The 24,712-nt window shown below is 41.6% G+C and overlaps 1 protein-coding gene across 1 annotated transcript in view; it reads right to left on the bottom strand.

Moving 5' to 3' along the window:
• Positions 1 to 24,712, bottom strand: part of adgrf6 (adhesion G protein-coupled receptor F6) — a 143,916-nt gene that overhangs the window by 74,095 nt on the left and 45,109 nt on the right. The gene's annotated exons all lie outside the window — the stretch shown is intronic.

Raw genomic sequence — 24,712 nt, 5'->3', positions numbered from 1 at the left:
ATTGAGTTAGAAATTATGACATAACCATCAACACAAACATGATTATTGCAGTACTTGAACAGGATTATTCATGTTTTTCTTTCACCTTTTTCATTTACATTATTAGTATTAGCCACTGTACAACTGTACACTGTAGGCCACTGTACAAATTATCACTATTTAGAATATACAGTGCTGTGCATAAGTTAAGACATTTATATATAATGTATTTATTTATGATACATGATGCATTAAAAATAATTGATGTCCTATTTTTTTTTTAATTAAGGCATTAAGACAAAAGGCAAAATATGTTTTTATTCCTCCCTTTAGTCAATTTCAGCATGGGTGTCTTAACTTTTGCACAGCACTGTATACACTATATAGACTTCTCTTTCATGCCATTACACTGTATTGGTGCTGTGCAAGTCGAATTGAGTGCCTGTCACTTTAATGCCGTGACGGCCCGTGACGCTGGCTTTATTCTCACGGTTTTAAGCTAATTTAGTAGCGTTGTTGTGCATGGTGCATAAGAATATGTGGATGAAATTAATTATGTTTCCCATGTCATTTGGTAAAATAAATGGTTAAAAATTCGAAGAAAATTCACTTGGATTATAGCAGATAAGTGTCTTGTATCATATCTATAATTTTGATGAGCTCTACAGGAATTACAAACTATCTCAGATGTAAATGCTTGCGTATCCTATTACTCAAATTCACCAATAGGCTAGCTAGACCTTAGTTTCACCGCCTAGGTATGTTAGCAACACAGGGCTTGAAAGCATTGCCTGTATCACAAACAAAAACGAAACAATGCGTGGATTTATCTGGGAATAGGCTACTGAAGGGGCGAGCTATCTCGCTGGCGTGTTTAATTTGGTTCCTTGGTTAACATAATGTAGGCTAGGCTACGTTTTTTTGCACAAAATTGCGTCTGCTAATAAACTTAAACATAAACACAAACAAGCGTGATCTCCTGTGGAATCCCTGACTGCGCCTTCAACGTTAGCCTACTATTATTTGTTGACATGAAACCTGAGGGGTATTCCAGAAAGGAGGTTTAACAAACACTGAGATAAAACTTAACCTCTGGGTTGTCTGAACCTGTGGCGACTAAACCCGAGCTGTCGGTTCCAAAACACCGGTTACCAGTTAGTTCAATCAACCCTGTGTTAGATAACCTAAAGTTGTGCGCTTTCACGGCGAACTTATAAAGGCATCATCTATTGAGAGTCGAAACAATGAGTGAAACCGGCGAAACGAAGAGCACCGTATTTTTCAGAGGCGGAGTAGTCTAGGCTTACGAGGAGAGAACTGTAATAACAAAAAAAAAAGAGCAATACTTAAGCGCCTGCGTCCGAGACCTTTCTTGGCAGAGAATAGCCTAACTGACCGTGTAAATGCGTACGTTTAGGATAGCCTATTTAATGTCAAAGGCACAATTAAATAATTCACTGGACATCACGTATTGTATTGACTACTTTGAATGATGTTTTCTTAAACTAGCCTACCTTATCACAGATTGAGTGGGCCATAGAATTCTTTGAGAATCCCACATGTAATTTTCTATTTTAACACGGGTTCTGCAGCTGTGGGCCAAGTTAAACTTTTGCGCTCCATCTTGGGAAGGGTTAATGTCGGAAGGCATGGGTAGCCTATTGGACACATTTCAGTGCACATTTGGAAAATGTAATAAGTGATGCTGACCTGCCAGTTGGTGAAACTACACATTAATGATCCTCGTGGGTTTGTGTCCAGGAAAACGAATGAAGTTGCGCAGGGACTGCTTTAGCGCAAGGCAAACTTTACGCACTGACCGACAGCTTGCCGATATGCTCTGCGTCTCCAACACTACAAAAACTCCCAGTCGGAGAGCGTGTGTAGCCTATTAAAAAAATATTTTATCCCAAAATGCCATCAGCATTCTTAACCAAACTTAGTGACAACATGCATACCCGGCTGAGCTGTACAGCTATATTTAAACTTATTATACAATTTTCTATAGGCTATGTTTCCCCTTTTTTGTACTGTACTTGTTTTAATTATATCTTCAATGTGTCTGAGATGTTGTTTGTCCATCTGTCTGGTGAGCCAAACACAAATGTCCACTATGGTGTACCCACATTAAATATTTATTTTATTCTATTCTAATCCACCATGCTGCTTTTCAAGTAGCCTATATTTAGGATTCAGCTTAAAAACTCTAGCGCTCTTGAAAAACTCGTTTGGAAAATAATGGATAGGCTATCATGTGATGTCGTGGTCTTATCGCCCTCTCACGGTGAATTGCACGGATGAATATTACATGATTTTGTGCTTCTTTGTCAATCGGACCTTCGTCAAAATGAAACGCCATTGTGTGACAAGTATAAAAATAGCGGCCTGGTTGAACATGCACTGAAATAACCGAACATAATTTAACATAACCTGAACAAAACCTACCCCCTACCAGGTTAAGTAGGCTACAGAGCCTATGTTACCATAGTTACTTACATAGCCTGAGGGGTATTCCAGAAAGGAGGTTTAACAAACACTGAGATAAAACTTAACCTCTGGGTTGTCTGAACCTGTGGCGACTAAACCCGAGCTGTCGGTTCCAAAACACCGGTTACCAGTTAGTTCAATCAACCCTGTGTTAGATAACCTAGAGTTGTGCGCGTTCACGGCGAACTTATAAAGGCATCATCTATTGAGAGTCGAAATCATGAGTGAAACCGGCGAAAGGAATTGAGCACCGTATTTTTTAGAGGCGGAGTAGTCGAGGCTTACGAGGAGGAGGGAACTGTAATAACAAAAAAAGAGCAATACTTAAGCGCCTGCGTCCGAGACCTTGCTTGGCAGAGAATAGCCTAACTGACCGTGTAAATGCGTATGTTTAAGATAGCCTATTTAATGTCAAAAGAACAATTAAATAATTCACTGGACATCACGTATTGTATTGACTGCTTTGAATGATGCCTAGTTGTCACAGATTGAGTGGGCCATAGAATCCCAAATGTAATTGTCTATTTTAACGCGGGTCCTGCAGCTGTGGGCCAAGTTAAACTTTTGCGCTCCATCATCGGAAGGGTGAATGTCGGAAGGCACGGGTAGCCTATTGGACACATTTCGGTGCACATTTGGAAAAATTTAATAAGTGATGCTGACCTGCCAGTTGGTGAAACTACACTTTAATGATCCTCGTGGGTTTGTGTCCAGGAAAACGAATGAAGTTGCGCAGGAACTGCTTTAGCGCAAGCCAAACTTTACGCACCGACCGACAGCTTGCCGATAGGCTCTGCGTCTCCAACACTACAAAAACTCCCAGTCGGAGAGCGTGTGTAGCCTATTAAAAAATATTTTATCCCAAATGCCATCAGCATTCTTAACCAAACTTAGTGACAACATGCATACCCGGCTGAGCTGTACAGCTATATTTAAACGTATTTATTAATTTTCTATAGGCTATGTTTCCCCTTTTTTGTACTGTACTTGTTTTAATTAGCCTATATCTTCAATGTGTCTGAGATGTTGTTTGTCCATCTGTCTGGTGAGCCAAACACAAATGTCCATATGGTGTAGGCTAGCTAGCCTACGTTAAAGATTTATTTTATTCTATTCTAATCCACCATGCGTAATGTAGGGATGGAGAATGCTTTTCAAGTAGCCTATATTTAGGATTCAGCTGAAAAACTCTACCGCTCTTGAAAAACTCGTTTGGAAAAGAATGGATAGGCTATCATGTGATGTCGTGGTCTTATCGCCCTCTCACGGTGAATTGCACGGATGAATATTATATGATTTTGTGCTTCTTTGTCAATCGGACCTTCGTCAAAATGAAACGCCATTGCGTGACAAGTGTAAAAATAGCGGCCTGATTGAACATGCACTAAAATAACCGAACATAATTTAACATAACCTGAACAAAACCTACCCCCTACCAGGTTACGTTCAGAGCCTATGTTACCATAGTTACTTACATAGCCTGATCATTTTTTAGTTAAACCAGTTAAGCCAGTAAACCTGCTTTCTGGAATACCCCTCTGAACGAACGGCACCTGTTCCTGAAGTTCACTTGCGTCTATTTTTTTTTTTAATTAGGCAACTTTTTTTGCAGTGGGCTTGAATTCCAGGAGCGGCGCTGCGCCGCTGATGAATACATTGTAGGGGAAACACTGTTGTCAAGTCTCCAAAACAAGTGAATGTGAGGGTATTAAAGAAAACTTGAGGCACTCATGAGGTTTATACATTTTAAAAGCCTTTAATCTGCCTTTAGTAATGCCGAAAAGTGTAGGCATGTGTTACGTTGTTCCGCCTGTAGGGGGAGTAGAAAGGTGTTGGTGCTGTTGTGTTTTGTCTGCAGGTAGCTGCGTGCGCTGATTCAGGGGGCTGGACCTCCTGCTAAACCTATCCGCCACCTATCCATCCTGTCGGCCTCTCCCATCCCCTCGCCGCACTTCCTCATTGCTGGGGCGCATTGTCGAGACCGTCGGCACTTTGCTATTTGTTTTGACACTTATCCGCAGGGTGCGATTTGTAGGGGGGGATGGTGAGGATTTCCCCCCCTCTGGTTTTCCTATCCCTACTTCTGCTAAATTATTTTTATCGTCGGGGGGACAACATTTATCCCCCTCTGCCCCTCATATTGATTAATGCTACTTCATATACATGTAAGTAAAGCGTTGCAACGTGAGAACAGTCTAGTAGGCTAGCCTACATAATAATCTGACATCAGAAACGCACCGTCACAGTGGCTGCGTGATAATTTGGCCTTGAATGGGACATTTCAGAATGTCGAGTGTGTAATCCATCATAAATGGCTAGGTTCAATGGAAAAGTTAGCTGGACAAATTAAAGAAAACGAGAAGGATTCAGTAAAGCATAATAATGTTTTAGAACCTTCAAAATTAGAAAACTGATGCAACTGAGATGGAGGACAACTGCACGTAGAGTAGAACGTAGGCCTATTGTCCGAAGGAACCTACATTAAATGAGGAGATATTTGCTGATTGTCACAAAAAGTGTTACAGAAATTGCTTGGCATCGCTTATTCAATGGCTCTCTAACGAAACACCTGTAGTTTGCGGAGGACGAACGAGAAAGCACTCGTTTGATAAATCAGCCAGTAGTAGACAAATAATTTAGAAATAATCTGTACTGCAAAAACGAATGTTGGTGGGTATTTAAACTATCTAGCGGGTGTTTTAACAGCTGCAAGAAATAGAAGCTTCATGGTCTTTATGTTCTGGTTCGTAAATTATTTTCATAAAACTTCAAGTTGCCCTATAACTTTACTCTCCAAACTCTTCACTGCACTCTAGGCAATTAGCCTAACTGACAGTATGATAGGCTATTTATTTTCTGTAGGCTACAATAAACACATTTATTTTTTCAACTTTTGCAATATTACGCACTTGGCTACTGAACGCAAATCAGCAGGAGAGAGAATGCACGTAGCCTACGCAGCGTGTAGCGCAATGTGTAGGCTATTTGGTTACCAACTAACACTGTTAGCCAATGCACTAACTTAAGACTTTAGTGCCATCATATACAACGTTTTTTACACAACAAATACAGAAAGGATGGAGGCAGCAAAAGTAGAGAAGTCATTTCAGATGGGGCAAGAACAAAGTGAATTTGTATGCTTGTCAAAACGTAGTCCTACCCTGCATTAGAGGAGCTGATCATCATACCAAGCACACTCGCTGTTTAAAGTCATACACCACGGTAAACTAAAACTAAAATGTTACAAAGGTGGCAAAAATAATATAGGGTATTATTAGCCATGACATTACTAGGCTATGAATCGTTCGTTCATTTTTTTTTTTTAGGGGGGGGGGGGTTAACAAACTTATTCAAAATCACCCCCCCCCTCTGATTTTTACACAAATCGCACCCTGCTTATCCGTATAGTTAATCACATGGCTTAATTTGTTTAATTTATATTATAGTTTATGGTACTTGCGTTGGCGGTGACTTGGTGACTGGTTTACACTTTTTTGTATTATAGGTTTAGTTAGAGTAGGGAAGGAAGACACCGGAAGACTCACAAACTTTTCTGTATTTTGTTTTCAAACGCGAGCAGAAAGTAAATACCATCTTAGTCAGTAAGTCCAAGGGTTTTCTTTTACATTTTGTATTATTTTCACCACCACGTTATTCCGTCTGTCTGGGAGCTTTACTTTAATACATTTGTTAACTTTTCACTACGTCGACTCTATGGCTTTCCTTATGTTATGTTGAACCATTCTTTATGATATATGGTCACGTAACAGCATGTTTTTAAAAGAATAGCCATGTGAGATTAAAAGCTATTTAAACTAAACTTCATGAGTACCTCAAGTTTTCTTTAAAACATTTTTTTTTAATTTTTGGATCACTAAACTGAAGAGCACCAGAAGAACACCCAGTCCTATACCCTTGCAGTACTCTTGGTAAATTGTTTGTGGTTAAGTATGTATGTAAGTATATATATTCTTTTTATTTGCATTTATCCCAATCCGTGAAGTAGTGAAACACACTCAGCACACAGTGAACACACAGTGAGGTGAAGCACACACTAATCCCGGCGCAGTGAGCTGCCTGCAACAACAGCGGCGCTCAGGGAGCAGTGAGGGGTTAGGTGCCTTGCTCAAGGGCACTTCAGCCGTGCCTACTGGTCGGGGTTCGAACCAGCAACCCTCCAGTTAAGCGCTAACCAGTAGGCCACGGCTGCCCCCCAATGTGAGAGTAATTGAAATTACACATGCAAAGAGAGCATCAAACCATCAAGACATTTATCCTAAGGACTTAAAAGAAAATCTTTCATGTTCATGAATAGATTTGCAATGCACTCAAAACTTTATAAGGTTGTAAATATAATGACAGTTGTGCCACTGCCAGCAAGTGCTGTAGTGTCACCGCAACCTACATCCTCATTCACGAGCTGAGAAGCATTGCCAAGTGAAAGTACTAATCTGCAAATATGACAGGAATCTGTGTCCTTGTGGTGTTAGTTAATGATTTCCCTATTGTGCAAATAACAGTTGTCCCAAGAGGGTATCATTTCCTTGAGTGTGCATATGCTACATTCTTTGGTATGGGTACATTGAGTTCAACAAAGGCAATTGCAACTCAGACGTGCAACTCAGAGTTAAGTTCTCAAGGGCAGAACGGTGGAAGTCAAACATATATGGGAGTGCTAAGGGTGTTTAAGCATCTGTCCCTTTGTGCCCTTAATGTCCAAAGTGCCCTTGTGTATGTTCTAAGAGCCTTCTTATTATTATTATATATAAAATAAGATATATAATTGTTTTTATTAATATATTAATAAATGTGAAACTTGGTCAAGAAACTTGGTTGTTTAAATAAAACTGAGAGATGAGATTATTATCAAAGTCAGTTAAACCAAACAGTAGCCTACATTTTCCTAACCTGACTCTCGCCAGATGAATTTCGTTCCGCTTAGCTCCGGCTAGCTCCACTCACATCCATCTGGGACCTCTTCCGTTGAGAGTGATTTCTGCACCAGATTTTATGGTAGAGCCAATCAGGACGCAGTGCGGGAGTTTCATAGATGTGACATAGTGTAGAAGTGACTGTGAGACTGTTATCAGCATCACGGGTTGGCTTCGATGTGAGTGGTTGAAGTAGCACATCAATAGATGACGGACAAGTGGCTTATCCAATCATATGCAAGCATTTTTTGATTAGGCCCAGCCTTCTGAAGCAACACTTCAATGGATTGATCCCAGATGGATGAGTGGAGCTAGGCAGAACGAAATTCATCTGGCGAGAGTCAGGTTAACATTTTCCTAGCACAAGAAGAATTCAGGATAAATAAGATCAACTATGTATCTTGTCAGTTTATCAAAGTAATGTAGTATAAGGACATATCGATGTGAACTTTTTCACACCTCTGACGCACACTGACAACGAAAGAACCTTGGTAAAGTTTGCCTGAAATTCAAGAGAAATCTAGCTATGTTTTGAATGTCAGGCGAATATCTAATTTCAGGCTAACTTTACCGCGATGTTGGAGGAGACGTTGAGCAGGGTAAAGTAAAGTTATTAGCCAACCAGTGCTTAATTTGTAAAGTGGGAGGTGCCGGAGCGCAAAGGGGGGGGTGGATCCTGCGACTCAAAACGGGGATTTGAGGTTACGGCTCCCACACACAGCTGCGTTCCGTGAACGCATTCCAGTGGGTGTTCCCGACGGTAGCTATGCAAATGACTTGAAGTAAAACCGTAATGTGATTGGTTGGTGCCGTCCGTAGATTGGCTTGATTGGCCGGTGCCGTCTGTCGATGCAGCAACAGCTGAACTCCTCAACGCGAGCAGCGGGAGAAACGCGACGCGACGGACCCACAATTCAGTTCGGCAACGGATCACGTGAGCCCATTTAAAGTGAATGGGATGCGTCTCCAGCAACGCAATGCACGCAGCTGTGTGTGGGAGCCGTTACGGACCAACAACAAACATACCTGCGTACATAGCTCTGACTAAAAAAAACTAAACAATGCGGTGTGCACTGGCGCCTTAATGCAGGGGCTTACCTGGGCTTCAGCCCAGGGGCCTCGACCAATGAGGGGCCTCCTAATAATAATAATAATGATGATCCATAATATTAAACGGCCGTGTCCGTATTCGCGGCGTCAGTCATAGCCTACTCTGGAGCTAGCCTAATTGAGCACATCGCACGGTTCTACAATGACATCCATGCAGAGGCCCCCTTTGTCATCTCTTCTAAAGTGTAACAAAACTTAATAAATTCCAATGGGTGTGTAGAGGAGCTAGATGAGAGGCTGAAACTAAATGACAAACTTACAAACTCTGGAGATAACGTGGGTTGGATTGAAGCAACGATAAACGAATGCCGTGGATTCCTGTAACTGTCCATGAAAACAGAAGAAGGTTGGAGGTCGACCATCTGACCACGTGGTGCAGGGACAACAACCTCCTGCTGAACGTCAGCAAGACCAAAGAGATTGTTGCTGACTTCCGGAGAGGTCACACCCAACACCTGCCACTGACCATCGACGGTGCTGTGGTGGAGAGAGCGAGCAGCACCAAATTCCTGGGGGTGCACATCAGTGAAGACCTCTCCTGGACCACCAACACTGCATCACTGGCGAAGAGAGCTCAGCGCCGCCTGTACTTCCTGCGGAAACTCAGGCGAGCAAGTGCTCCACCAGCCATCATGACCACATTCTACCGAGGCACCATTGAGAGCATCCTCTCCAGCTGTATCGCTGTGTGGGGCGGAAGCTGCACTGAATACAACAGGAAAGCCCTGCAGCGCATAGTGAACACAGCTGGAAGGATTATTGGTGCTTCACTCCCCTCCCTGAAGAACATTTACACCACCCACCTCACCCGCAAGGCGACCAAAATTGTGAGTGATGCAAGTCACCCCGCTCACAATCTGTTTGATCTACTGCCCTCTGGGAAGAGGTACAGAAGCCTGCGCTCCCGCACTACCAGACTCACCAACAGCTTCATACACCAAGCTGTAAGGATGCTGAACTCTCTCCCCCCTCTCCCCCCTCCACCCTCAGCTACATAACATCCTGGACATTGGACCCAAAATGGCCGCCTGCACTACTCCACTTGCACACTTGCACACTTTACAACTTGGTGTTGTTGTCCTGAAAACACAACACTTCTGCTGCTCTTACATAACTTGCACCACTATGCCACTTTCTTTCTTACTTAGGTCAAACAGAACTACCCAAGCCTTTTATTGGCCTGACTTTGCACTAGTATTTTATTGACTGTCTATGCACAATTTCAACCAAATTTTGCTGCTCTTATTTTTTCATTATTATATGTGCCCTCTTATTTACTTATTTACTTACTTTTTTGTTTACTTGAATGTTATGTTTGTCTGTGGACCTAAATTGGCAAAATATGTCTTGTCTTCACCGTGGGATAGTGAGAAACGTAATTTCGATCTCTTTGTATGTCTGGAACATGTGAAGAAATTGACAATAAAGCTGACTTTGACTTTGACTTTGATATCGTAGCAAATAGCCTGGCAAATTTCACTTGTCTCACTGGAGTGAACGCAGAACATGGGCTGTTGCGCAAAGAAATGAATTAGTGATCAGCATCTCCCTTCACCAAAAGCTAAGTTTGTGCTAACCCATTCGCACAAATAATAGCCTATGCAGGGATTAAAATGAAAAAAAAATCGTTTGACTGAACTTTTTTCAGGTCATAAGTCATACGTTGTTCATATCTACCTATAGAGATAGCACCCCTATCGCGACCTATTGGTTTTTAATGTACAAAAAGATGCAAACAGCAAAGTAAAGCACCAAATAAACACCAAAACGAGGCTACAGGGTACTAAGTTACTATGTAATTAATGCCACCTACAGGTGAATGCATAGAACATAACAATCCTATGGTTTGTGTACCCTGTAGCCTCATTTTAGCCATGTGAATAAAGCGAATTGAGAGTGTTCTTGATTGAGATTGAGTTTTCCTGTTGAACAAAACAATATTTCAATACCATCCCTGACCATTGCTGATTAGCCATTGCTGTTCTTTTCTACTGCAGCAATATTGTAGAAACACACTCTTATTTAATTACTTCAGGCCAAAAGTGTTTAAAGGGGAGATTTTTTTTCTTGTTAATATGCAATTCAACACTAAGTAAAATCTATAAAATCAAGTTTGCAAGACTTCACATTTCCTCATCGAAGTAACGAATCAGAACAGTCTAGATATTGTTCATATTTCCATGTGTTGCCTCATCTGCATTTAATGAAAACATGGTAATTTTGAGTTTTACAGACAACTCAAGTTTTCCAATGAGCAGCAATACTGTGTGTGCTCATGCAGGAGGTCTGCGCATCTCATAACGACAATCGTGTTGCGCTATGAAAGAACATGCGTAGCCTACTTTCTGAGCGCAAACACGGTCAACCATAGATAAACGTAGCCTACCTCTGTCGTGGTGGCTAGTTGCACCAGGTAGGGAAGATGTCCTGAAGTGCAAGAACGTTAACCTTATGGCGGTCTTCTGATTGTTGGCGTGCTAAAACATTTTCCTATTGCATCCATAAACAATTTTCTTGCAGCAAACCGCGCAAAAGCAAACCCCTGGCACTTTATTTTTTTACACCATGGCTTGTTAGTTCTCCCCCCGTTTCCAACAGCCGCCCATCTCCATTTATTTTGTAACTTTTGACACCTGTGCCTTCCTTTATTGTTGTTTATGTAAAGCACATTGAATGCCCTCTGTGTATGAAATGCGCTATATAAATAAACTTGACTAGCAACGCATCCATGACAGCTAGTGGCCTTGCCAAATAGACGCACACAAATCATGACGCTAATATGCAAGGTTCTGGTAGGCCTACTGGTTATGGTTTTGTGCTATACATTAATAATAGCAAAGTTTTAAGTTGACTATTTTAATTGCATGGTTATTTTTTGTCAACATATGGTGTCTCGATGGTGTCACTATAATCCAACTTTGACCGTCCTCCAGACGTGTTCTTTTTTTTTTTAAGCAACCGCCCCAGGCCAATGAGACAAGCGTGTAGCTACAATATAAACAAAGCGAAACTCATGGCTGACGTATCTTCTTGAGCGGTCTCTGATTGAGACACAGAAAGTTCTCAAGAACACTATTAGGTCTTTAAACATTTACCATCACACACATTCATTCATCGGACCTAATATTTGTAGTTTTAAAAAAAGGAAAAGAAAAGGTGATAGACCCCCCTCCTATTTTTTTTTTCTCATCGGATCTGCATCGATCTCAAATATGACATTTCTAAAATCAAATTGACGGAAATCCGTCATACGACGGAGAACTTTAATCCTTGAGCCTATGTTATGTTTTCTCCATTGGTAACGTGAGATATGTCTCCATGTAGGGTAGTGATAATGCATAAGGTAGCCAATGTTCACGTCACATGAGCCAGCTGCTTGTTCTGTATATTTGCACGTATGTATATTTATGTCCCTCCCAAGCTGCGTTAAAATGGTGTGTTAAGTGGACAGAATTTCAAAAAACCTCCTGGGGAACACCCCGACACGACAAACACATGCACCTTTGAAAAGCTTGAAACATCCATATGTGTAGCCTAACGCATCTTTTAACTTAGCCAGCCAGTGTTGTAAAAGTTCAACGCAGGCTGACGTGATTAAAGAGGGCTTTATGTTCCTGTTTATGTAAAGGTTTTACATAGGCTCAATAATGATAGGCAACACTGCATGTTATAGGCTATATTAACCAAAAGCGCACGTTAAATAGGCGGGTCAGATCACGGGCCGGGTATCATTTAATCATAATTAATTTTTGCGGTTTGGGGGGGGGGGGGGGGCTTAAGGACATAGCCCAGAAAATATATATTGCATTGATGACCACCCAGTAATCAATAATCAACTAGATACAGCGTGGAATGATTAGTCATTTCTGATTGACACATCTGAATACCTATCTGAACCCCTAAACTCCCCCCGGACACCTCCCCCCAATCAAAACACATCGGAACTGACACATAATATGACACAGAGAGAGAGAGAGCGGGAGACACAAACACGCACGCGCGCGCACACAGACCGGGAAAACAGGAGATACAGGGGAACCAACAGAACAGTCCAACGGGGTTAATAGCCTCGGCACTAAAGTATGCTATATATTGCAATGGTGACCACCCACACCCAGTAATCAATGATCAACTAGATACAGCGTGGAAGCGCGATTTCTTCCTACCGTAGCCTAGGCCTACTTGTCCAAAATGGCCCATACAGCATCCAGACCCCCGGCCTCCATTACCCTGCTTCTTTTTCTACACCTATGTCCTTTAGAAATCCATGACGTAAGGAAAGTGGTTGAACCGGGCAAGCGGCGGGCCCTGATGACATTCCGCGGGCTATCGATGCAAAACTGCTGGCAAGGCGTCTCAACTTCTCTCTCCCCGAACAGCGCGTCACCCTCCTGTGACCAATATTGTGGATAAAGCACTTTCAAATCCTCGATTAGCTTGTTGTATCCTGTTTGGTCTTTCCCCTATTTCTAAAGACTAATAAGAAAGATATCAACATTGAACACTACAAAAACAGTAAATTATTACATTTTCGTTTAGGCGATTTATTTTTTTATATTGACTTAAACATGTTGAACATGTTCCCGCGTGTTCCGGCTCAAATTAAGCCCTGAGCCTATTCAGCTGATGTTGAAAAATAAACCGAGTAGCCTATAGCCTAAATTATCTCATCTAGTAGGCATAGCCTAGTGCCATTTCTTTTAAAACAATCCTGTTTGGTTTGCTAAAATTGCATCATTGGCAGAAACATGACGACCTGACAACAACGTTATCACTCGATTTTGTTTTTATCTAAACAAAAGCTCTCAAATTCTTTTCAAATGTCAAAAGGACAGCATCATTTTCAAAACATGTTGTTATTAAGGCATTTTGTCATGGGCGAATGTGTTTTCTGTCCTGGCTAAGGTTGCCAATGCCAACCGTCCCGAATTGTCCGGGACATCCCGCATTTTGGGTGATTTTGCTTTGTCCCGTCAGGGACAGCTCCAGTCCCGAATTTCAATCATAGCCTCGTCGGCCTTGTTAAGTTGTCAATGGCCAATAGTAGGCTAGCCTATACCTGTCAACACTCCCGTTTTTCCCGGGTTTCTCCCGTATTTCAAGGTCATCTCCCAGCACCCTCCCGTTTTGTTATTAGGCTACTCCCTGAAAACTCCCGTAATTTGCATGGCCATCAAACCTCATTTTAAAATCATTGATCCATTCAGGTTGCCAGATTGTGTATGAAATACACCTTACATATAGGCCTACACGATCACTTAGTTTCAATTTCAACCGTTTTGTCATAGGCTAAAACCTGGCAACCCAAAACCCAAATAACGAAGCGGGTGCCGACTGGCAGCCTGAGTCTCGTCGTAAGCAAGCGGGCTAGTTGAATGGCCTAGCCTACTCCAGAACTAGCTGTTGTGAAATTGTTGGGAATTTAATTGAATAACATATCACATAAACTGTTATTGAGTGTTGTTGATACACTGAACTTGTGCCCTCGGAACCAAATCTTTGGAGTTTTGGAAGTAAGTTCCTTGGATTGGTGATTCATACATTTTCACAGCTTAATAGAGAATTCCTGTCCTAACACATTTCTTTTCTAGTAAGTTAGGAAGTTTATGAGGCCTCGGCTCTACATTTTGAGAAAATAATCTTAAAGCATTATAGGCTACCACCTTTTGCCAAAGACAAAGATATAATTCTAATTAGCAACATCTTGAGGTACAAAGATTAAAAGATAGATTAATGTCAATTCAGGTTGCCGTTTACACAGTTAGATTATGTAGGTTACAGTATGTTTTCTTTTATAACTCATAATCATAATATTGAATTCTGCAGTGCAAGATGCCTCACTTTTGGGGTGGGGGGTAGTTGAGGTTGAATGTTAACATAACCCATTGCTGTTGCTGCTTCTGTATGTAAAAGTCAGATGGGCCTAGCCTACTTGGGAAGATTCTAACTATAGACCTATTTTGTGAGCCACTTGTCCATCACACTTGTCTTACAAGTAGTAAGTTGTCTGAAAAACTGAAAGTTACGCAATATTACGCAACGACCCGCCCATTTCAAGTCGTCTGATGAGAAGCGATCTCGTACAAACCTGTGGACCCCCAAGTTTGAGATCTTTCATATGACTTCAAAACAAAGAAGGCTGCGCCCTGTGTTTGTGTTAAGTAGCTGTGCTCTTTTACTCTTCTTTTACTACTTCTTTTTACTGTAGCAAATGTAAATATCGACTTCAATTACTCGTACACATTCCACCCGTCATGTTGTCTTGTTGTTAATGGAATATCGTGGAATGTGTTGGTAAAAACGGCAATGTTGCTGTGTTGCTAAAAACAAATGCTAGGCAACACTAGACGCTCGCAACTTGTGAAATGACGTAACTTCCTTGTCATAAGAACTGAGGGTCCTTTGACTTGTACAAGATCGCTTCAGAGGAGTTTAGGGGGGTGTACCGTCGCATAATTTTGCGCAATATCCTGTTTTTCGGACAACTTACTACTCGTAAGACGAGCACATTGGACAAATGGATCACACCATATAGCCCTAACTGTAGCCAACACTCCAGATGCAACACTGCATTGCACTGATCTTGCCATTTGCGGCAGGCTATGCTGCATGCCTGCATGTTGCAATCCTGGTACCTCCAACACTTGAACTGCTGTCGATTTAAGTTCCGAAGACATAAAGTAGCTTATTGTAATGTGTACTCAACAACACTCAATAACAATTTATATACAGACACTCAGATGTGAAATCACCAATCACTATATTTCTTCCCTAACAATTTGACAACAGCTACCTAGCCAGTTCTCAAGCATTCATCTTGCCCACTTCCTTGCAAGAGTAGCTGCGCAGTGCGCAAACGCTCGCCAACATGGGTTTGGGTTGCCACGTTTCATGACAAGTGGGTTAAAATGGTATGAAGTGAGTGATTTGTATGTATACAAATCGGATTGGATGCATCTGGCAACTTGGGAAATGTCAGATTAATATTGAAAACAAATGGATCCATGATAGACTATTCATAATAAAGTTTGATGGTCATGAAAATAAAACTGGAGGGCGCCAGGAGATGACTTTGAAATACGGGAGAAACCCAGGAAAATGGGATTGGCAAATATGTGCATTCTTGTTTTTGTGGTCTGTCAATTACCCCATGAAATAAAGCTTTTGCAGCACATCAGCTAGTCCATAGATGTTAGAAAGCTAGATACCGCATTGGGCTCCAGAGCGTACGTAAATAGTGCTGCCATCTTGGTGGGGGCACGATCACTGGACGCCAATGGAGAAAAGGGTGTCTCAGATTGCCGGCAAATGTTGTCCATATACAGTAAGGTGTTTGCCCCCAGCAATATGGCGGCCAATATGCCACCTAATAGAACTCGACGGACAATGCAGTATCTAGCTTTCTAATATCTATGGGCTACTCGATCACCACAGAACACCACCTAGCAGCAAGCTTTTATCAGTGCCAAGCCAACTGTGCAGTTGAAACCTGTTCAGAAAGAGACATTTGAAAATGATGTGGGAGCAGGTGGAGTGAATGTGTGAGCGATTAACGCTGTTCCATGAAGATTAATTAAATGTGCTCTAATTAAGGTGGAAATCATACTGGCAAACACTATTGAGGATCTTGAGAACTTTATTGATCACTGTTTTAATATGTCGACCAAACAAGATCCAAAGAGAAGTAGATCTGAACTATCAAGCGCAAGCGATGGCGAGACAACCAGCGGATTAACTGCAGGTGATCGGGCCATGCTGGAAGCCATGCATGAACAAATTAAACAACTAAAGAATCGGGATCTCTTACATGAAATGATTAAAGACATCGGTGATCTGAAGACGTCCGTTGACTTCACAAATAAATTAATTGAAGATCTAAAAAGTGAGAACGCCGCCTTAAAATCTACCGTTGATTCCTTGCAAATTGAAACGACGAGATTATCAAGCGAAAACAAACCATTGAAAGCAGAAGTATGCGAAACAACATGATAATCTGGGGAATTAATGAAGAAGAGAATCAAGATTATACTGCGACAGAAAACCTTGTAAAAGAATTCATGCAAAAGGATCTACAAATGTCGGAGGAGCAAGTTGGTAAGGCTGTGATTGAAAGAGCGCACAGGCTAGGCCGTAAGAAGGAACAACAAGGAAAATCGCAGGCTATTGTGGTGAATTTTCAGAACTATAAAGCCAAAATGGATGTAATGATGCGGGGGATCAAGCTGAAAGGCTCACACTATTCAATGTTTGATCAATTTCCTCGCGAAATTGTGGAGAGAAGACGCGCTCTTTACCCAATTATGAAAGAGCACAAGGATCAGACAATCAAGGTACGGCTGAATATGGATAAACTTTACATCAATGATCAGCTGTACTGCGATTCCAAAATTACTACATGGTTGTGAGTAACACTCTCATCACACTCTCATCACACAATGCACTCAAAACTTTATAAGGTTGTAAATATAATGACAGTTGTGCCACTGCCAGCCAGTGCTGTAGTGTCACCGCAACCTACATCCTCATTCACGAGCTGAGAAGCATTGCCAAGTGAAAGTACTAATCTGCAAATATGACAGGAATCTGTGTCCTTGTGGTGTTAGTTAATGATTTCCCTATTGTGCAAATAACAGTTGTCCCAAGAGGGTATCATTTCCTTGAGTGTGCATATGCTACATTCTTTGGTATGGGTACATTGAGTTCAACAAAGGCAATTGCAACTCAGACGTGCAACTCAGAGTTAAGTTCTCAAAGGCAGAACGGTGGAAGTCAAACATATATGGGAGTGCTAAGGGTGTTTAAGCATCTGTCCCTTTGTGCCCTTAATGTCCAAAGTGCCCTTGTGTATGTTCTAAGAGCCTTCTTATTATTATTATATATAAAATAAGATATATAATTGTTTTTATTAATATATTAATAAATGTGAAACTTGGTCAAGAAACTTGGTTGTTTAAATAAAACTGAGAGATGAGATTATTATCAAAGTCAGTTAAACCAAACAGTAGCCTACATTTTCCTAACCTGACTCTCGCCAGATGAATTTCGTTCCGCTTAACTCCGGCTAGCTCCACTCACATCCATCTGGGACCTCTTCCGTTGAGAGTGATTTCTGCACCAGATTTTATGGTAGAGCCAATCAGGACGCAGTGCGGGAGTTTCATAGATGTGACATAGTGTAGAAGTGACTGTGAGACTGTTATCAGCATCACGGGTTGGCTTCGATGTGAGTGGTTGAAGTAGCACATCAATAGATGACGGACAAGTGGCTTATCCAATCATATGCAAGCATTTTTTGATTAGGCCCAGCCTTCTGAAGCAACACTTCAATGGATTGATCCCAGATGGATGAGTGGAGCTAGGCAGAACGAAATTCATCTGGCGAGAGTCAGGTTAACATTTTCCTAGCACAAGAAGAATTCAGGATAAATAAGATCAACTATGTATCTTGTCAGTTTACCAAAGTAATGTAGTATAAGGACATATCGATGTGAACTTTTTCACACCTCTGACGCACACTGACAACGAAAGAACCTTGGTAAAGTTTGCCTGAAATTCAAGAGAAATCTAGCTATGTTTTGAATGTCAGGCGAATATCTAATTTCAGGCTAACTTTACCGCGATGTTGGAGGAGACGTTGAGCAGGGTAAAGTAAAGTTATTAGCCAACCAGTGCTTAATTTGTAAAGTGGGAGGTGCCGGAGCGCAAGGGGGGGGGGGGGTGGATCCTGCGACTCAAAACGGGGATTTGAGGTTACGGCTCCCACACACAGCTGCGTTCCGTGAACGCATTCCAGTGGGTGTTCCCGACGGTAGCTATGCAAATGACTTGAAGTAAAACCGTAATGTGATTGGTTGGTGCCGTCCGTAGATTGGCTTGATTGGCCGGTGCCGTCTGTCGATGCAGCAACAGCTGAACTCCTCAACGCGAGCAGCGGGAGAAACGCGACGCGACGGACCCACAATTCAGTTCGGCAACGGATCACGTGAGCCCATTTAAAGTCAATGGGATGCGTCTCCAGCAACGCGATGCATGCAGCTGTGTGTGGGAGCCGTTACGGACCAACAACAAACATACCTGCGTACATAGCTCTGACTAAAAAAAACTAAACAATGCGGTGTGCACTGGCGCCTTAATGCAGGGGCTTACCTGGGCTTCAGCCCAGGGGCCTCGACCAATGAGGGGCCTCCTAATAATAATAATAATGATGATCCATAATATTAAACGGCCGTGTCCGTATTCGCGGCGTCAGTCATAGCCTACTCTGGAGCTAGCCTAATTGAGCACATCGCACTGTTCTACAATGACATCCAAGCAGAGGCCCCCTTTGTCATCTCTTCTAAAGTGTAACAAAAACTTAATAAATTCCAATGGGTGTGTAGAGGAGCTAGATGAGAGGCTGAAACTAAATGACAAACTTACAAACTCTGGAGATAACGTGGGTTGGATTGAAGCAACGATAAACGAATGCCGTGGATTCCTGTAACTGTCCATGAAAACAGAAGGCAGGTAAATATCGTAGCAAATAGCCTGGCAAATTTCACTTGTCTCACTGGAGTGCACGCAGAACATGGGCTGTTGCGCAAAGAAATGAATTAGTGATCAGCATCTCCCTTCACCAAAAGCTAAGTTTGTGCTAACCCATTCGCACAAATAATAGCCTATGCAGGGATTAAAGTGAAAAAAAATCGTTTGACTGAACTTTTTTCAGGTCATAAGTCATACGTTGTTCATATCTACCTATAGAGATAGCACCCCTATCGCGACCTATTGGTTTTTAATGTACAAAAAGATGCAAACAGCAAAGTAAAGCACCAAATAAACACCAAAACGAGGCTACAGGGTACTAAGTTACTATGTAATTAATGCCACCTACAGGTGAATGCATAGAACATAACAATCCTATGGTTTGTGTACCCTGTAGCCTCGTTTTAGCCATATGAATAAGGCGAATTGAGAGTGTTCTTGATTGAGATTGAGTTTTCCTGTTAAACAAAACAATATTTCAATAACATCCCTGACCATTGCTGATTAGCCATTGCTGTTCTTTTCTACTGCAGCAATATTGTAGAAAGGCTTTAACACACTCTTATTTAATTACTTCAGGCCAAAAGTGTTTAAAGGGGAGATTTTTTTTCTTGTTAATATGCAATTCAACACTAAGTAAAATCTATAAAATCAAGTTTGCAAGACTTCACATTTCCTCATCAAAGTAACGAATCAGAACAGTCTAGATATTGTTCATATTTCCATGTGTTGCCTCATCTGCATTTAATGAAAACATGGTAATTTTGAGTTTTACAGACAACTCAAGTTTTCCAATGAGCAGCAATACTGTGTGTGCTCATGCAGGAGGTCTGCACATCTGATAACGACAATCGTGTTGCGCTATGAAAGAACATGCGTAGCCTACTTTCTGAGCGCAAACACGGTCAACCATAGATAAACGTAGCCTACCTCTGTCGTGGTGGCTAGTTGCACCAGGTAGGGAAGATGTCCTGAAGTGCAAGAACGTTAACCTTATGGCGGTCTTCTGATTGTTGGAGTGCTAAAACATTTTCCTATTGCATCCATAAACAATTTTCTTGCAGCAAACCGCGCAAAAGCAAACCCCTGGCACTTTATTTTTTTACACCATGGCTTGTTAGTTCTCCCCCGTTTCCAACAGCCGCCCATCTCAATTTATTTTGTAACTTTTGACACCTGTGCCTTCCTTTATTGTTGTTTATGTAAAGCACATTGATGTTTATATAAAGCACATTGAATGCCCTCTGTGTATGAAATGCGCTATATAAATAAACTTGACTAGCAACGCATCCATGACAGCTAGTGGCCTTGCCAAATAGACGCACACAAATCATGACGCTAATATGCAAGGTTCTGGTAGGCCTACTGGTTATGGTTTTGTGCTATACATTAATAATAGCAAAGTTTTAAGTTGACTATTTTAATTGCATGGTTATTTTTTGTCAACATATGGTGTCTCGATGGTGTCACTATAATCCAACTTTGACCGTCCTCCAGACGTGTTCTTTTTTTTTTTAAGCAACCGCCCCAGGCCAATGAGACAAGCGTGTAGCTACAATATAAACAAAGCGAAACTCATGGCTGACGTATCTTCTTGAGCGGTCTCTGATTGAGACACAGAAAGTTCTCAAGAACACTATTAGGTCTTTAAACATTTACCATCACACACATTCATTCATCGGACCTAATATTTGTAGTTTTAAAAAAAGGAAAAGAAAAGGTGATAGACCCCCCTCCTATTTTTTTTTCTCATCGGATCTGCATCGATCTCAAATATGACATTTCTAAAATCAAATTGACGGAAATCCGTCATACGACGGAGAACTTTAATCCTTGAGCCTATGTTATGTTTTCTCCATTGGTAACGTGAGATATGTCTCCATGTAGGGTAGTGATAATGCATAAGGTAGCCAATGTTCACGTCACATGAGCCAGCTGCTTGTTCTGTATATTTGCACGTATGTATATTTATGTCCCTCCCAAGCTGCGTTAAAATGGTGTGTTAAGTGGACAGAATTTCAAAAAACCTCCTGGGGAACACCCCGACACGACAAACACATGCACCTTTGAAAAGCTTGAAACATCCATATGTGTAGCCTAACGCATCTTTTAACTTAGCCAGCCAGTGTTGTAAGAGTTCAACGCAGGCTGACGTGATTAAAGAGGGCTTTATGTTCCTGTTTATGTAAAGGTTTTACATAGGCTCAATAATGATAGGCAACACTGCATGTTATAGGCTATATTAACCAAAAGCGCACGTTAAATAGGCGGGTCAGATCACGGGCCGGGTATCATTTAATCATAATTAATTTTTGCGGTTTGGGGGGGGGGGGCTTAAGGACATAGCCCAGAAAAAAAAAAACATATAGGCTATAGTATGCTATATATTGCATTGATGACCACCCAGTAATCAATAATCAACTAGATACAGCGTGGAATGATTAGTCATTTCTGATTGACACATCTGAATACCTATCTGAACCCCTAAACTCCCCCCGGACACCTCCCCCCAATCAAAACACATCGGAACTGACACATAATATGACACAGAGAGAGAGAGAGCGGGAGACACAAACACGCACGCGCGCGCACACAGACCGGGAAAACAGGAGATACAGGGGAACCAACAGAACAGTCCAACGGGGTTAATAGCCTCGGCACTAAAGTATGCTATATATTGCAATGGTGACCACCCACACCCAGTAATCAATGATCAACTAGATACAGCGTGGAAGCGCGATTTCTTCCTACCGTAGCCTAGGCCTACTTGTCCAAAATGGCCCATACAGCATCCAGACCCCCGGCCTCCATTACCCTGCTTCTTTTTCTACACCTATGTCCTTTAGAAATCCATGACCTCACGTAAGGAAAGTGGTTGAACCGGGCAAGCGGCGGGCCCTGATGACATTCCGCGGGCTATCGATGCAAAACTGCTGGCAAGGCGTCTCAACTTCTCTCTCCCCGAACAGCGCGTCACCCTCCTGTGACCAATATTGTGGATAAAGCACTTTCAAATCCTCGATTAGCTTGTTGTATCCTGTTTGGTCTTTCCCCTATTTCTAAAGACTAATAAGAAAGATATCAACATTGAACACTACAAAAACAGTAAATTATTTATTTTTCGTTTAGGCGATTTATTTTTTATATTGACTTAACCCTTAAAGGAGTACCGTCACATTGGTGTGACGGGAATGTTGAGAAATGAACATTCTAAAGAATATCTGGGTTCATTGAATTCAACATAGAATTTTAGAACCTTCAATTGTTGCGGAACTTAGAATGTTCAAAAACCTACACCTTTAAGGGTTAAACATGTTGAACATGTTCCGGCGTGTTCCGGCTCAAATTAAGCCCTGAGCCTATTCAGCTGATGTTGAAAAATAAACCGAGTATAGCCTAAATTATCTCATCTAGTAGGCATAGTGCCATTTCTTTTAAAACAATCCTGTTTGGTTTGCTAAAATTGCAGCATTGGCAGAAACATGACGACCTGACAACAACGTTATCACTCGATTTTGTTTTTATCTAAACAAAAGCTCTCAAATTCTTTTCAAATGTCAAAAGGACAGCATCATTTTCAAAACATGTTGTTATTAAGGCATTTTGTCATGGGCGAATGTGTTTTCTGTCCTGGCTAAGGTTGCCAATGCCAACCGTCCCGCATTTTGGGTGATTTTGATTTGTCCCGTCAGGGACAGCTCCAGTCCGGAATTTCAATCATAGGCTCGTCGGCCTTGTTAAGTTGTCAATGGCCAATAGTAGGCTAGCCTATACCTGTCAACACTCCCGTTTTTCCCGGGTTTCTCCCGTATTTCAAGGTCATCTCCCAGCACCCTCCCGTTTTGTTATTAGGCTACTCCCTGAAAACTCCCGTAATTTGCATGGCCATCAAACTTCATTTTAAAATCATTGATCCATTGAGGTTGCCAGATTGTGTATGAAATACACCTTACATATACACGATCACTTAGTTTCAATTTCAACCGTTTTGTCATAGGCTAAAACCTGGCAACCCAAAACCCAAATAAGGAAGCTGGTGCCGACTGCGCAGTCTGAGTCTCGTCGTAAGCAAGCGGGCTAGTTGAATGGCCTAGCCTACTCCAGAACTAGCTGTTGTGAAATTGTTGGGAATTTAATTGATTAACATAATCACATAAACTGTTATTGAGTGTTGTTGATACACTGAACTTGTGCCCTCGGAACCAAATCTTTGGAGTTTTGGAAGTAAGTTCCTTGGATTGGTGATTCATACATTTTCACAGCTTAATAGAGAATTCCTATCCTAACACATTTATTTTCTAGTAAGTTAGGAAGTTTATGAGGCCTCGGCTCTATATTTTGAGAAAATAATCTTAAAGCATTATAGGCTACCACCTTTTGCCAAAGACAAAGATATAATTCTAATTAGCAACATCTTGAGGTACAAAGATTAAAAGCTAGATTAATGTCAATTCAGGTTGCCGTTTACACAGTTAGATTGTGTAGGTTACAGTATGTTTTCTTTTATAACTCATAATCATAATATTGAATTCTGCAGTGCAAGATGCCTCACTTTTGGGGTGGGGGGTAGTTGAGGTTGAATGTTAACATAACCCATTGCTGTTGCTGCTTCTGTATGTAAAAGTCAGATGGGCCTAGCCTACTTGGGAAGATTCTAACTATAGACCTATTTTGTGAGCCACTTGTCCATCACACTTGTCTTACAAGTAGTAAGTTGTCTGAAAAACTGAAAGTTACGCAATATTACGCAACGACCCGCCCATTTCAAGTCGTCTGATGAGAAGCGATCTCGTACAAACCTGTGGACCCCCAAGTTCGAGATCTTTCATATGACTTCAAAACAAAGAAGGCTGCGCCCTGTGTTTGTGTTAAGTAGCTGTGCTCTTTTACTCTTCTTTTACTACTTCTTTTTACTGTAGCAAATGTAAATGTCGACTTCAATTACTCGTACACATTCCACCCGTCATGTTGTCTTGTTGTTAATGGAATATCGTGGAATGTGTTGTTTATCCGTTGGTGTTGGTAAAAACGGCAATGTTGCTGTGTTGCTAAAAACAAATGCTAGGCAACACTAGACGCTCGCAACTTGTGAAATGACGTAACTTCCTTGTCATAAGAACTCGCCGTGAACTGGGGGTCCTTTGACTTGTACAAGATCGCTTCAGAGGAGTTTAGGGGGGTGTACCGTCGCATAATTTTGCGCAATATCCTGTTTTTCGGACAACTTACTACTCGTAAGACGAGCACATTGGACAAATGGATCACACCATATAGCCCTAACTGTAGCCAACACTCCAGATGCAACACTGCATTGCACTGATCTTGCCATTTGTGGCAGGCTATGCTGCATGCCTGCATGTTGCAATCCTGGTACCTCCAACACTTGAACTGCTGTCGATTTAAGTTCCGAAGACATAAAGTAGCTTATTGTAATGTGTACTCAACAACACTCAATAACAATTTATATACAGACACTCAGATGTGAAATCACCAATCACTATATTTCTTCCCTAACAATTTGACAACAGCTACCTAGCCAGTTCTCAAGCATTCATCTTGCCCACTTCCTTGCAAGAGTAGCTGCGCAGTGCGCAAACGCTCGCCAACATGGGTTTGGGTTGCCACGTTTCATGACAAGTGGGTTAAAATGGTATGAAGTGAGTGATTTGTATGTATACAAA

The sequence above is a fragment of the Alosa sapidissima genome, chromosome 6 (genome assembly GCF_018492685.1).
Source record: "Alosa sapidissima isolate fAloSap1 chromosome 6, fAloSap1.pri, whole genome shotgun sequence".
Lineage (NCBI taxonomy): Eukaryota > Metazoa > Chordata > Actinopteri > Clupeiformes > Clupeidae > Alosa > Alosa sapidissima.
Note: the sequence above shows the minus strand (reverse complement) of the source record. Positions and strands in the feature narration are given on the sequence as shown.